This window comes from Mus caroli, chromosome 4, assembly GCF_900094665.2.
Source record: "Mus caroli chromosome 4, CAROLI_EIJ_v1.1, whole genome shotgun sequence".
NCBI lineage: Eukaryota > Metazoa > Chordata > Mammalia > Rodentia > Muridae > Mus > Mus caroli.
The window spans coordinates 126,051,719-126,067,129 of record NC_034573.1 but is presented as its reverse complement, the minus strand read 5'-3'; positions in this window follow the sequence as shown (position 1 = coordinate 126,067,129).

Below are 15,411 nucleotides of genomic sequence, written 5' to 3'. Positions count from 1 at the left end.
AAAAAAAAAAAAAAAAAAAAAAAAAAAAAAAAAAAAAAAAGAAAGTAAAAGCATATTCACATACATAAAATAAATAAATAAATCTTTAAAAAAAAAAAAAAAACATTTAGCCCGGCGTGGTGGCGCACGCCTTTAATCCCAGCACTCGGGAGGCAGAGGCAGGCGGATTTTTGAGTTTGAGGCCAGCCTGGTCTACCAAGTGAGTTCCAGGACAGCCAGGGCTACACAGAGAAACCCTGTCTTGAAAAAAAAAATGAACATTTAGTTTCTATGTACATGTGTATGTGTGCACACATGTGCCTTTGTACCAGGGCATGCACATGGAGATCAAAAGACAGCTTGCAGGGATCAGTTCTATCCACCACACAGGTTTCAAGGACTGAACCTGGCTTGGCAGCAAGCACCTTTACCCACTGAGCCATCTCGTTGGACCGCACATGTTTATTCTTGTCCACATAATGATGCCGTAATTTCCAAGACTAGAACATCACAGGGCACAGGGGTATGGAGTTACAGAAGGGACAAGTTGCTCTGCTGTAGCAGTTTCGAGGCCTCCCTACAAGGATACGGGGAGGCCTTCATCAGCTCAGCCTCTCTTCTGTGTCCCTTGCCACTGCAGGGACCCATGTCAATCGAGGAAAGGGAGTCTCTGAGCTGGCCATCTGCTCACCCAGTAGGGCTACAGAGTGGGCTCACCCAGTAGGGCTACAGAGAGAGAGCCTGTCTCAAAAGCCATATGGAAAAAATAAAAGAGGACAAGGAGAGAGTGGGTGTATTCCTAGTGACTCTAAGCCTCCTGTGATTCCTCAGAGAGCGAGCAGCGTCGGCGTGGAAGCCTCTGCCCGGAACAACTGAACCGAAGATGGGCAGTGCCTGCGGTGACACTCTGTCTTCTTCTCACAGAGATCAAGGGTGGAGACTGACTGAGTTGGGCGAAGGACTTCCAGCTTCCTGAAGGTGAGTGGCTAAGACAACACTGAGAAACAGAGACAGGTGGCTAGCTCTGTCCCCAAGGAAGGGACCTGAACTGAAATTATCAATCTAAAGGACAGACATAGTGGCTCTTGCCTTTAATCCCAACACTCAAGAGGCAGAGGCAGGAGGATCTCTGTGAGTTTGGAGCCAGCCTGGACTATATAGTGAGTTCCAGGATAGCCAGGGTTATGTAGAGACACCATGTCTCAAAACAACAACAGCAACAAAAACCCCCAAACCCCCAAAACAAAACAAAACAAAAAAACAGGACTTGAGAAAATTACCAGGGCTTGAGAGATACTCAGTGGTTAAGAGCACTGTCTGCTCTTTTAGAGGACCTGGGTTCAATTCCCAGCATCCACATGGCGGCTCACACCTGTTTCCACTACAACAGGATCTGACGCCCTCACTTAGAGACACACATTCAGGCAAAACATCAATGAACATAAAATAAAATTTAAAAAAGAAAGAAAAGAAAAATGTCTCCACAAATGTGGGCTGAAACAAACAAAGAAATAAAGGGATGAATAAATAAATTTGGGCTGTAGACATGCTTGTGCAGCATTTTCTTACTTTGTGATTGATGGAGAAGGGCCCTGCCCATTGTGGGCGGAGCCATCCCTGGGCTGGTGTGCCTTTTAAAAAATTTTTTTTAGAAAGCAAAGTCAGCAAGGGATAGGGGCAAATCAGTAAACAACACCCCTCCATGGCTTCTGCATCAGCTCCTGCCTCCAGGTTCTCACTTCCTCCAGTGATGGACTACCATGTATGAGTCAGATTAACCCTTTCCTCCCCAGCTGGCTTTTTATCATCCTGTTCCATTGCAGCATCAGAACCCCTAACTAAAACCGGAAGCTAGCTCCACGGACTCCTTCCCATCGTGAATCCCTCCCAAAGTTCACTCTATGTCCAGTGGGCTGTGGACCCCACTGAAGACCACAATTTAAACAAATGTAGGTCTGGGTGTGCTGGATCACGCCTGTAAGATCAGCACTCAGGAGGCTGAGGCAGGAGGATCGCTTTGAACTTGAGGACAGCCTAGGGAGTTTCGGATCACCCTGAAATATGAAATTAGAGCCTGCCTGTGAATAAATAATAAATAAAAGTGGCATTTGCGACTTTACGGTGGCAGCGCTTATCCTATATGTTCCCCTGGAGGTAGGCTCAGGGTTCCATCAGGGTGCTCTGAACACTAAGAGGTAGTTATATGCACTTCTCGTATGTAACCGTGTATTTTACAATTATTTCAAGTTGGTGTTAAAAAAAAAAAAACATCAAATAGCTGAGTGTGGTAGCAAACACCATTAATCCCAGCATTTGAAAAGCAGAGGCAGGTGGGTTTCTATGAATTTTGCTAGCTTGCTGTACACAGCCTAATCCAGGACAGCCAGGGCCACATAGTAAGACCCCACCTTAAAAGAAAATGGCAGGGGTCAGGGGGAAGGCTGGAAGATGGCTCAGCGATTACAGCAAGCGCTTGCTGAGTTCGGGTCCCAGGTCCTGGGATATCCCACATCTTAGGCCTCTCAGGGCAACTGCAGCCATGTGCACGAACCAATACACAAGCGCACATACTAAAAACATAAACTATTGTGAAAAGAGAGATGAGCAACTGTGTCAGGTCTGCAGGGAAGCTTAACAAGAGAGCACAGGCCCAGGGTTCCTTCTAAAGACCCAGCCCAGGAACACAGCACAAGGCTCCTCCATCCCCATCCCTGGCTTGTGGTGTCCTCTCAGGTGTTACCACTTATGCAGAATGGGCCTCTCCAGATCCCTTCTGGCTGTACAGACGTAGAGAAGACTTTGCCGCAGCAGGGAGAATAAGAGCCCCAGTCTGACAACCCGTGGGAATAACTCCCCACTCAACAGCAAAAATGTATTCCTGTCTTGACATCTACAATGGAAGCTTAATTGCTGATAAGTAGCTGACAACCAGTAGATGCCATCCGGGAGCTAAATCTATAACAGGCTCTAGGAGCTCCTCCAGAATGCCAGGCTCCTGGGGGGGGGGGAGCCAACAGATTGGGGCATAGTGCATCACCAGCTTGGTCAGGGAACCCTGGGGTCAAGGAAGGCAAACTCATCCTACCCCCTCCCCCCACCCCCATTCCCCCACCCTCATTCCCCCATCCCCTCATCCCCCATTCCCCCAGCAAGAAGTGGCAGCAGAGACAACAGGTGCCACTCCGAGGGCCACTTCCTCCGGGGCACTGTGGTCATTGCTTTTGTGGTCATGTAATATTGTGGATGGCACTGTAGGTGCTGTGGTGAGTCTCAGTGAGGGCCACTACTTATCTTACTGAGGACTTACTGTGTCCCTGTCTGTCTCCCGAGCATGTGAGGTAAAACAGTGCTTTAGTTTTCGAGACTGTATGACCAGGGGTTCAAGGTTCTGTTTCCAGCACCCACATTGGGTGGCTCACAACTACCAGGAACTTGAGCTCCAAGGGATCGGAAGCCCTCTTCTGGAATATTCAGGTATATTCACACGCATGGTTTGCACACACACTGTGGTGGACGAGGGACCCAACCAAGCAGTCTGGCTCAGGGCTGGGGCTCTACCTTCCTACACTCCTATACAAGATCACTATATCTCACAAGATCACTCCAAAAAGCCTGGTTACTGTCATCTCATCTTAAGGTAGTGACCAAGACTCAGGTAGATCGAGTGACGTCCTTAAGGTTGTATTGCATATGTGAGGCAGAGTCAGGGTTCAGTGGGAGGCTTATGTGTAGTCTAGTTTTTTTAAAGATGTATTTATTTTACGTATATGAGTGCTCTCTCTGCATGCATACCTGTGTGCCAGAAGGGGGCATCAGATCCAAGTACAGATGGTTGTGAGCCATCATAAAGGCACTTGGAATTGAACTCAGGACCTCTGGAAAAGCAGTCAGGGCTCTTAATCGCTGAGCCATCTCTCCAGCACCCAGACTTATGCATATTCAAAGTCCCTGCTTCTCACTGTCCGTCCTCTTTTGGTGAGTTTGTGCCCAGCTCTCTGAGGAGCCACTGAGACAGAAATTATAAATGCTCTCTCAGGCAGGACACATTTATCTTTGTTATGGAGCTGTCACAGAATCGATGTTACCTCAGGCAAAGTCCCCTTTGTAAGCAAAATGTTAGGTAAGACGCCTGGTCACGGCCAGTTCATACTCAGTGACACAGGATAAGGACAGGGGGCTTGAATTGCTTCTGGCTCTAAGGCTGGAGCTGCCAGGAAGCTCAGGTTCAAAGCCCTGCTTGGGGCTGGAATAACGGTGCTCACCTTGAATGCACAACACCCTAGGTATAGTCTTCAGTGCCATAAAGCCAAACCAAGCCACAGAGCCCCTAGAAACACCCCCTTTCCTTTCTTATCTCTTCAACTCCTGTCCCCCATTTTTTAAAAAAGATTTATTTATTTATTTATTTATTTATTTATTTATTTATTATATTATATGTACTTCAGACACTCCAGAAGAGGGCATCAGATTTCATTACAGATGGTTGTGAACCACCATGTGGTTGCTGGGATTTGAACTTGGGACCTTTGGAAGAGCATTCGGCGCTCTTAACCACTGAACCATCTCACCAGCACCTGTCCTCCATTTTGAAACAGGATCTCAGGTAGTTCTGGCTGTCCTTGAACTCCTGATCCTCCTGGCTCCACCTCTCAAAGCTAGGATTAGAAGTGTTCACTACAGAGCTTGGCTCAACTCTTCCTTGCCTCTTGCCAGAGGAGAAAGTCCAGGATAGGTATCCAGGGATTCCATTAGTGTCTGTGGCATACTGACTACAGTGGTGACATTATGGTTTCTTCTTTCATAGTTCTACTGGAGGCGGAAAGGGAAGGCTGAGGCCGGAAGCCCCATGGAAGTGGAAGACTGGGGCCAGAAGTGAAAACCCAGTAAACACGTCCTGCGTGGAGTTAGAAAACTGTCCATAGACTCCCCCAGGTGGCTTTTCCTAGGCGGGTCACCCATACAAACTCATTAGACTGTGAGCACTCCAAGGGGACAAGAGCCTGGAGCTCTGTCGCCTGGGTTCAGATCTCAGCTTGGGCCCCTTGTCCATGTGGGCAACTTCCTTTCTCTTCCTGTACCCACAGTTTCCTCATCTGTGAATTGGGAACGAAACGACACCTGTTCTCATCTGTTCTGCAGCATGCAGTTAGAGTTCATGTACATTGCCTGCAAAATGCCTAGAGCAGTAGGGGCTTTTGGGTGTTTCAGGTTTGGGACGGGGGTTGGGGGAGGGGCAGGGCTGGGGTCTGGGTGGGTATGATGTAGTGAGTGCTGACTCTTGTCCTTACTGGACCTTGTATCCCCTAGGCTTGGCACAGGAAATGCTGATGGGAACAGGTGACTTCCAGCTCTCCCTGTTGTCCCATTTAGGGATGAAGTGGCCAGAACAGAGGCAGGGAATCTGCCTTTTTTGCCCTCTGTGCAGCCTCAGTCGCCCACTCTGGGTGTTCCCTAAGTAGCTTCTGTCTGAAAGCAGAGAACTTACAGCAATCCTCCTGCCTCAGCCCCCTGAATGTGGGGATTAGGAGCATGTGTCACCACATCCAGATCTTTTTTTCAAATTAGGTAAGTGAGACCTAAAGAAATTTTAAAATCTTAAATAAATTAGGAGACAGGTAGAGCCAAGATTTGAACTCAGGCTGGCCTTGCTCCAGAGTTAGAGCTGAGGAGCATGGAGCCTGAGGCTGTTAGGAGACCATGGACCTTAACCAGCTTTTTGCCAGTATTAAAAATACACGAAGCAACAATTTCTTTTCTTTCTTTTTTTTTTTTTTTTTTTTTTTCTTTCTTTCTTTTTTTTTTTTTTTCTTTCTTTCTTTTTTAGTTTTTTTCGAGACAGGGTTGCTGTCTTTGGACACACCAGAAGCGGGCATCAGATCCTATTACATACAGGTGGTTGTGAGCCACCATGTGGTCGCTGGGAATTGAACTCAGGACCTCTGGAAGAGCAGACTGTGCTCTTAACCACTGAGCCATCTCTCCAGCCCCATTGTTGTTGATTTTCAAGACAAGGTTTCTCTGTGTAGCCCTGACTGTCCTAAAAGTCCCTCTGTAAGACAAAGGTGGCCTCAACTCAGAGAGCTGCCTGCCTCTGCCTCCCAAGTGCTGGGATGACAGGAGTGTGGCAGCACACCTGGGTGAAAGAGATAGTTGCGTTTGGTCTCTGGGGGAGGATACATGGAATGTCATGACAGAGTAAGAGTTCACATCTGGAACCAGTAAGCGGAAGGGAAAGGGTGGGAGCCAGCCTTGCTCCCTCACAAGAACACCCCCCCCCGTAAGAAGGACCAAAGCAAAGCCCAGCAGCCCCCACTCCCCCACCTCACCGAGCTGACTCAGGAACCCAGCCCCGGCTTTGATCATCCTTATGAGAGCTCCAGCAATTAGGAAGCTGAGGGAGGAGGATTGCTGTGAGTTTGAGACCAGCCCACAGTGTAAAACTATGTTTCAAAACATAAAGGGGGGTGTGGAGAGGGAGAAACAGAAGAGAGGAAGGAAGAGGAGAAAGAGGAGGAGGAGGAGGGAGCACCAGCCAGCAGAGCACTTGCTTAGCATACATAAGACTCTGCATTCAAACTTCAGCACCACAGATTATTTTTGAAAAAGTGATAAAAATGTAGATTGGGGGGCTCAGGAGAAGGCTTAGTCAGTAAAATGCTTGCTACACAAGCGTGAGGACCGGAGTTCAGATCCCAGCACAGCACCTATCTAAAAAGTTAGGTGGGGTTGTGTGCACCCGCCCGCCTGGAGCAGTTCAAGGTGCGAGCTCTGGTTAGCTAATGGGGAAGAGGGGTAGGAACTCCACCCGAAGCTGATGCTAGTCTTAAAGCCAGCGCCCCTCCTCAGGAACTGCTCTCCTCGGCTCAAAGATCAATCCTCCCACAGGGACAAATTGCTATTCTGTCCTCTGGCTTCCAATCCTGTTTGCTATGAGATAACAGCCTCCTATCTCCTTTTTCCAGAGTGGTCCCCCCTACCCCCTACCCCCACCCCCCGCTCACCCTGAATCCCAGTACAAGGCTTCCTCAGATGAGGAGACATTCAAAGTTCTCCGGCTCTGAGCTGTCTTCACTTCACCTTGTCTGCCGAGAGCCAGCTCTGTGGTTTCAGGCTGCCTTGTGCCTCCCCGGGAACTGTCTCCAGAGCGTGACCCATACAGCGTTTAGTGAGGACGCATCTGCTGTTCCTAGCACGGAAACACGGTGCTCCAAAGACTGACCTGGGGGCTGTCTACACTGCTGCAGCACCGGAGGAGACGAAGGACACAGAAAGCCATGCTCCCGTTGCAGGCATTTACAGTTAATTAGGAAGGAAGAACATAGGAACAATTACAGATTTGCTAACACCCCCCAGGTGCAAATTAACCTAATTCCCAAGCTGCCGCCCCCAAGGTCATCATGACCCAATATAGCCAGCCTCCTGGAACGAGGTGCCAGCCATGGCCTCCCTGTAAGCTGCCTACTTGGAGTTGCCAGCATAAGGAATTATCTCCTCGCCATGTTTACAACCCTCTACTTCAGAGAGCAATTTTTCTCTAACATTTCTTTCTTTGGCCCAGCCCTAGCAGGGAGACGGGAGCTGGGACCGTTGAAGACTGTCTAGACTTCCAGCCTTCAGGCTGAGACTCGCAAGTCTCAGTCCAAGTTCTGCATTTAAGGTAATGCAATTGTGGGGCCAGCAAGATGGCTCAGCAGGTAAACATTTGCCACCAGGGCTGAAGACCTGAGGTGTCGAGATTCTGGGAATCTACCAAGTCCTGAAAATTATCCTCTGAGCTCTGCCCACATGCCATGGCATGACCTGCCCCCTGGCACCAACACACACATACAAATAAATAGAAAAAAAAGTTGTAAGATAATGCCATCTGGGGGCTGCTAAGATGGGGCAGCGGGTTAAAACACCATACAAACCCGATAACCTCAATTCGATCCCAAGGCTCCACGATGAGTTTCAGTATCAATGGATAGAGTGAATAAACTCCCCAGATTTGTCCTCTGATCTACACACACACACACACACACACACACACACGTATACTTCCTATACCAATCATCATCATCACCGGCATCACCATCATCACCATCACCATATAATAAATAAAAAATGTGAAGGGGGCTGAAGAGATGGATGGCTCAGCAGCTCGGAGCACTGGCTGTGCTTCTGGAGGGCTGCGGTTTGATTTCCAGCACCCTCAGGTCTGCTCACTATAACTACAGTTCCGGGGGATCAACACGCTCTTCTGGCCTACATGTCTGCTACATGCACATGACGTAGACAAAACACCCATCCATAGGAAATAAAAACAAAACAAATCTTTTAGAAAAATTACTTAAGCCAGGTTGGTGGCTTCCCCCTTTTAGCCCCAACACTTGGGAGGCAGAGGCAGGAGGTGCTATCTCTTGAGTTCAAGCCTGGCCTGTTTTACAGAGGAAGTTCCAGGACAGCCAGGGCTACCCAAAGAAACCTTGCTCAAAATTCATTCATTCATTCATTCATTCAATTAAAAATAATAAAACTTTTTATTTACATGCAATGCCATTTCTCTCCTTAGCTCTCCCATCTGCAAGGAGAAGAAGACAAAACGTGCCAGTCTTTCTGCTCACACACATTTCATCCCATCCACCCATCCACCCATCATACAGTAGACACCATCATGGTTCCCAAATCTAACTGGATGAACGTTCTCTCCCACTGCTGATCTAACCCATCCCCTCCTCTGAACCCATTTCTTTATCTGCCACGGGATAGAACAGATAGAACTATAGACATGTCAAAGAAAGGATCCAAATTAGAGGCAGATTACCCATGGGAAGGAAGGGGCAGACATAAGATGCTAACCCCAGAACTTGCAAGATAGAGACGGGAGGAGCAGTTCAACCTAGGCTACATCAGAGTTTAAGGCTAGCCTGGGCTACGTAAGAAGCTATCTGGGAAAAGGGGTAAGAGGGCTGATGAGATGGCTCAGTGGGTAAAGATGGTTGATGTCAAATCTGCTCGCCTGAGTCTCATCCCCATGCCCCACTCCGAGGGAAGAGAGAACTCCTCAAGGTTGTCCTTTGACCTCTACGGCAGCATTTGCGGGCTTCCTCCTATTCCCCAGAGAAGGGATTGCTGTCAGGAGCATTAAGTTGAGGTAGTGGGGTAGCCTCGGGGGTGTGTTTTTGTATCTGAGATGAGACCTTTCTCCTCCCTCACTGTCTGTACCTTAACTTCATCCTTTGGAGCTTTGCTGGGATGCTGCAAAGTCACCATCAACAGGAGCGTCAGCTTGTCTCCTAATGTCCCTAGTACAGAGACGTTTGTTCTAGCCAGTAAGTGAATCCTGTGGTTTGAACAATGTCCTCCCCAAGGGCCCAAGTGTTGAGATATAAGATGAGACACCCATGACCCATAAAGTTTTTTTTTTTTTAAAGCTGCATGTAACAGACAAAGCAAGCTCTGAAAAGTCCATTCTAAGAGCTCCAACCTTTTCACAGCAAGGGTCTTTGAGTCCCTAGACTCCTGGGTCCCTGTTGTTTGCCTCTTACTGGAAGTGCACAATCTTTTCCTCCATGCTCCCTGCTTATTCTGCAGTACTGCATCTCTGCTTGATTCTTTGCTCAGAGACACAAGAAGTGGTACCGTGAGGGACTGACTTAGGCATTAAAACTGGAAAAAGTAGCTGGGTGGTGGTGGCTCATGCTTTACTCCCAGAACATGGGAGGCAGAGGCAGGGGGATTGCTGAGTTCCAGCCAGCTTGATCTACAGAAGGAGTTCTAGGACAGCCAGTGCTACACAGAGAAACCATGTCTCAAAAACAACAACAAAACAAAACAAAACAGGACTGGGGAGATGACTCAGAGGTTAAGAACACTGCTCTTCCAAAGGTCCTGAGTTCAATTTCCAGCAACCACATGGTACCTTATAACTATCTATAGTGGGGTCTAGTCCCCTCTCCTGGCTTGTAGGCATACATGCAGGCAGAACATTGTATACATAATAAATAAGTGAACCTTAACAAACTGGACGAAGTGCAGAAGCCAGTTCAGGGCCCTTGTGAACCACAGCCTGAACAATTCAGGCCAAGTTCTGGTGGCAATAAATGCTGTGTAAGAGACACACATCTGGCCACCCAGGGAGGGCACTACAGGGATCTGCTGGGCGGGGGTAGCCAAGACTTGAAGGCGAGGAAGGAATTAAGTGGGCAAAGAACCAGGAGGCTTTAATGGGAGCGAGAAAAAGCATTTGGGCAGAGAGAATCGCATATGCAAGCACTCTCTAGCCTCAAGAGAAGGCCAGAGTGGTTGAAAAACCAAACTCAGGAAGAAAGCGGTGCCCAGGGAGGAAGGGATCAGGCTGGGCTCTGCTTCAGAAGCCAGAGGAAGAATTTTTACTTTTGGCCTGAGCCACCGTGTGTTTAAGTAGGGTGTGATTTCTTGGCAGTAGGCCCATGCCCAAACTGCAGTGGCTCTCTGCCTCTGCCACTGCCCGCAGTAAGTCCTCTTTGAACGCTACAGCCTCTTGGTCCCTTTGGTCCATTTTAGCCATTCTATGGGCTACATAAACACCGGTGTGTGAAGCACAACATGTGAGCTTCCAGCTAGTATAATTAGTTAAAATAACATAAAGGAGCCTGTGATTATGCCAGCTATCGGAAGAAATCGGAACCATCAGTAAATGGTGACCAGCAAAGGTCTGACATTGTAGAAGGTCATAAATGACACTCATCTATGTTCCCTGCATACATGGCCGTTATCCACTACAACACACAAATCCCATCCTTTGTGTTACTCCAAATCTGCACAGCCTGTTTGCACACTGTGTCATGGTACTCTGTCTTGTCTCTCTTAGAGGGGAGAGTTGAGGCAGAGTGGCCAAGAACTTGGTACCCTGCCTCCTCAGTCTCCCAAGTGCTGGGATTGCAGGCATGGCCACATCTAGTTTAAAGTTTTGCGGGGATGGGATCTGGAGGACTGGAGGGGCTGGAGAGATGACTTCCGGTTAAGCGCACTTACTGCTCTTGCAGTAGACCCAGGTTCAGTTCCTAGCACCCATATTGGGGGCAGAGGCTTACCACTGCCTAGCACTTCAGCTTCAGGGAGGGGATCTGCTGCCATCTTCTGGCCTCTGTGGGCACTGCACACACACACACACACACACACACACACACACTCACACACACACACACTCACACACACACACAGAGCACAAACATAATAAGGTCACTCATACGTATAAAGTAAAAAAAAAAACAAAAAACCCTTTAACGTCTTCTCACTAACTAGGTGTGTGTTTCACAGCAATTTCTACCACCTGAGGTTAGTTTAAAACTTTGGGAGCAGTCAGAATAAGCCAGCCCCTCCCCCTCCCCCTCCCCTCCTCCCCCCACAGCCACACTTGATAAGCACACATTGACCTGTACTTGTGCTTCTGTCTAAACCAGCACAAGCCTCCTAGCCAGGGCTTGGCGCATGTTAGGAACAACAGGTGGAATTCAGGGACAAAAAGTATGTGCTGTGTTAACCTTTGCTGTTCCTGCTGGTAATAAAAATAGCTAGCATTTCCTGAAGGCTCCCCATAGAAGAGGTCTCCTATGCCACGGAACTTCCTTTATGCAATGCCTCACGAGTAATTATTGTCTGCTGTCCATGGAGAAGATATGTCATTTGCCCAAGATGGCATTTTGGTTGAACGAGGGCAGGAACACAGAGCCTGTCTGCTTTGCATTATGTCTGTGCACTGTTCTTCATTTCTAGATAGTGCCAGCCAGACACTGCTCTCCCATGTGAGACCGCTCTGCAGGCCACCACTCCAGCAGGCCAACTGCAGGATGATTTCAGCTGGGTCTCTAGAAGCTTTGGAAACTTCAAAGCAGAGGCAGGCGGAGCAGGCTCTGGAAGGACTGAGCGTGGGTCTCAGTGACAGCTGTGTTGTCTGATCTCGATTGTTAACGTGGCTGGAAGGAGAGAGTCCTGGGATGGGAGGAAAGCCTGCTCTGGGTGTGAGGGCAACCCCCCCCCATGCCAGGGCATCCCTCCAAGACAGAGCATGGGTGGCACTGGGTGAGAGGCTAAGGGTGGGATGGGATACGGGAAAAGAAACCTCTAGCACAGGCATGCTCGCTCTCTGCTTCCCAGCTGTCGTGGGTGAGCAGCGCCTCTCACCAGCCCCTCTCAGGTGCACGGAGCAGCAGGGCCAGTCTCTCAAACCAGAAATTAAAGGAGTCTTTCCTCTCATATTATTAACTGTTTTCATTGCTGTGACAAGATTCCTGCCAGAAGTGACTTTATGGGAAAGAAGGTTTCTCTGGGGTCATAGGTCAGAAGGGATTTCGAGCATCGTCGGCATGAGGCCTGGAGGGGCTCAGTCTGTGGCAGCAGGGGCCTGCATCATGGCCTGCTCAGATCAGATGGAGCAGAAGATAGAATGAGTCCACAGCAGGGCCAGGCTACAGCTCTCAAATGCCTGCCTTCTGAGACCCACTTCTGCCTGCTGTGCCCCCAGCCACGTTCAGTCCATGTCTTGTACCCTTGGGCCTGGGAAGAAGGATCAGTTAGTGAGGACCTGAGCCTGGCTCCACAGCATACATATAAAATATTGGAAATAGCAGGACATGCCTGTGGCTTAGCAACCTCAGCACAAGGAGGCAGAGACAAGGAGATCATGAGGGCTAACTGGCTGGCCAGAAAGCCTATTGCGCTTCAGCTTCAGTGAGAGATCTTGCCTCAAAAAATAAAGTAGAGGGGCTGGAGAGATGGCCTAAGAGTTAAGAGCACTGATTGCTCTTCCAGAGGTCCTGAGTTCAAATCCCAGCAACCACATGGTGGCTCACAACCATCTGTAATGGGATCTGATGCCCTCTTCTGGTGTGTCTGAAGACCGTGACAGTGTACTCATATAAATAAAATAAATAAATAAATCTAAATAAATAAAAAATAAAAATAAAGTGGAGAGATTGAGGTACGCACTTGACGTTGATCTCTGCGCTTGGCCTCTGTGCAAGCTCACACATACGCTCATGAACACCTGCATACATTCAAAACCATGACAAAGAAAAACACTGTCACCAACTAGTGACCAAATGTTCAAATACAAAGTGTGAGCATGTTTGTGTTTGTGTGTCTGTGTGAGCAGGTGTGTAAGCATGTGTTTGTGTGTGTGTGTGTGTGAGTCTGAGTCTGTGAGAGCATGTGTGTGAGAGCATGTGTGTGTGAGCATGTGTGTAATCATGTGTGTGAGTGTGTGTGTGAACATGCATATAAGCATGTGTGTAAACATGTATGTGTGTGAGTGAGTGAAAGCCTGTGTGAGTGTCTGTATGAGTGTGTGTGTGAGTGTGTGTGTGTGTGTGTGTGCTATGGTGTGGGGAGGGGGCATCTCTCATTCAAACCATCATATCTAGTTTAAACTGTTTCCCCTCAGGCGTTTGTTGTTCTGTGAAAAGTTGGACCGACACACTAGCCCATGTTCAAGGATTGTTTGTTGAATTAAAATCACTGTTCTCATTCAGATATAAAATACCCATTTTAAATATCTTCCTTAACTCAATATTGAGAAAAGCAGAAGATGTTAAAACCGTCTCAAAGGAGAATACACATCACAGACACTTCTCATCAGGAATATTGACGCAATGGACTTCTCTGCAGTCAGAGGAAGCCAATAGCACTCCTGCCAGACGTGTCTGCAGGTCACTGACAGGAGCTATTTCACTTGGTCAGCTCTCTCCCGTTTATAGGTTTTGGACTGGATGTAGCTCAGTGGTGGAATTCTGTCTGGCATGTGCAAGGCCCTGGTTTGATCCCCAGCATTACATAAGAAAAAAAATACTTTATACAGCACTTGGGAGACTGAGGCAGGGGGATCATTGAGTTTGAGGCCAGCCTGCTTTAAGGACAACCTGCCATGTTCCTGTTGTACACGCGTGAGTGTTAAGGCCTCCTGCCCCAGCATGGCTGTAGCCATTTTTTTCTATGCCTGCAAGCTTTTTTATATTGTTGTAACATTCCTGCCAGTCACTGACACAGAAAAATAATTTGACTCAAAGCAAGGTCAGGCTGATCACATATCCTGTTATGTTCTGTATGTTCTGAAGTTTGTTGATCTTAAGAAATTCCACAAAGCTTTACGTAGAACCCATCAAATTAAAGGTCAGTATGAACTACTATGTTTGACATGGCTTGAGTCAAGAGCCAACCACTGGGCACCACTTCCTGCACCTTGGTCAGTATGTTCTCTCTCTCTCTCTCTCTCTCTCTCTCTCTCTCTCTGTGTGTGTGTGTGTGTGTGTGTGTGTGTGTGTGTGTGTTTCCTTTATGAGCTGACAAGAAAGATGTTCATGACCGTGGCTCAGTCCCAGATCCTGAGCTGTAGTCCTGATCGATCAGTATTAGGGTGTGCACTCAATAAACCATTCCTGCCTGATTGACATTTGTGTGGTCTGTAGGGTGACTCATGGGCCTCAACACTGAGGATTTCAGTTCAGACCCCTAGGACCCCAAAATACTCGGGCACGTGCATAATCCCAGTGCTGAGGAGNAGGAGGCAGGGGGATTTCTGGAGTTTGCTGGTCAGACAGCTTGGCTGAACATCCAAGCTCCACATTCGGCGAGGGGCCCTGTCTCAAAGGCAGAAAGAGTAAGGGTGGCAGCGTTGGCCACACACACTTGTCATTGTGACTAGACATCTGACAAGGAACAGCATAAGGGGGAAGGCTGATTTTCCCCTTGTGGGGGATAGTGTCCAGCATGGCTGGGAGGAGCAGGCCCCAGCTGTGTGGGCACAAACTGGCTTATACTGGACACCAGGAAGCAGCAGATGGGAATGTGGTACTCAGCCGGCTTTCTCCCATCTGTCCTTTCTATCAGTCTGGGGTCGCAGTCTGTGGGATTGAGAGGGTGCTGTTCACATTCAGTGTGGGTCCCCTCTGAGCTAATCCTCACTAGAAACGCCCCATAGACACACCCAAAGGCTAGCCTCATCCCAGCAAGTTGTCAGCCAAAAATTAGCATCACTCCATCGATGACTTGAGGGTAGTGTAGACCACAGGCCAAGGGAGTCAGTGGTCTCTGGATGCTGGAAAAGGTAAGGAAATAGTTTCTCCCTGGAGCCTTCAGGAGCACAGCTCTGTGAACTTTGACTCAGTAAGGTACATTCTGGACTTTTGACTTCCAGAGCTTAGGGCTCTGTGTGTGGTGTGTGTGTGTGTGTGTGTGTGTATGTGTGTGTATGTGTGCATGCCCTGGGGATTACGATGGGGGTCTTGTGTTGTGTCATGGTATGCACAAAATCTTCCCCTGAGTATATACATCTGTCTTAGAGTTTCTATTCCTACACAAACATCATGACCAAGAAACAAGTTGGAGCCGGGCGGTGGTGGCGCACGCCTTTAATCCCAGCACTTGGGAGGCAGAGGCAGGCGGATTTCTGAGTTCGAGGCCAGCCTGGTCTACAAA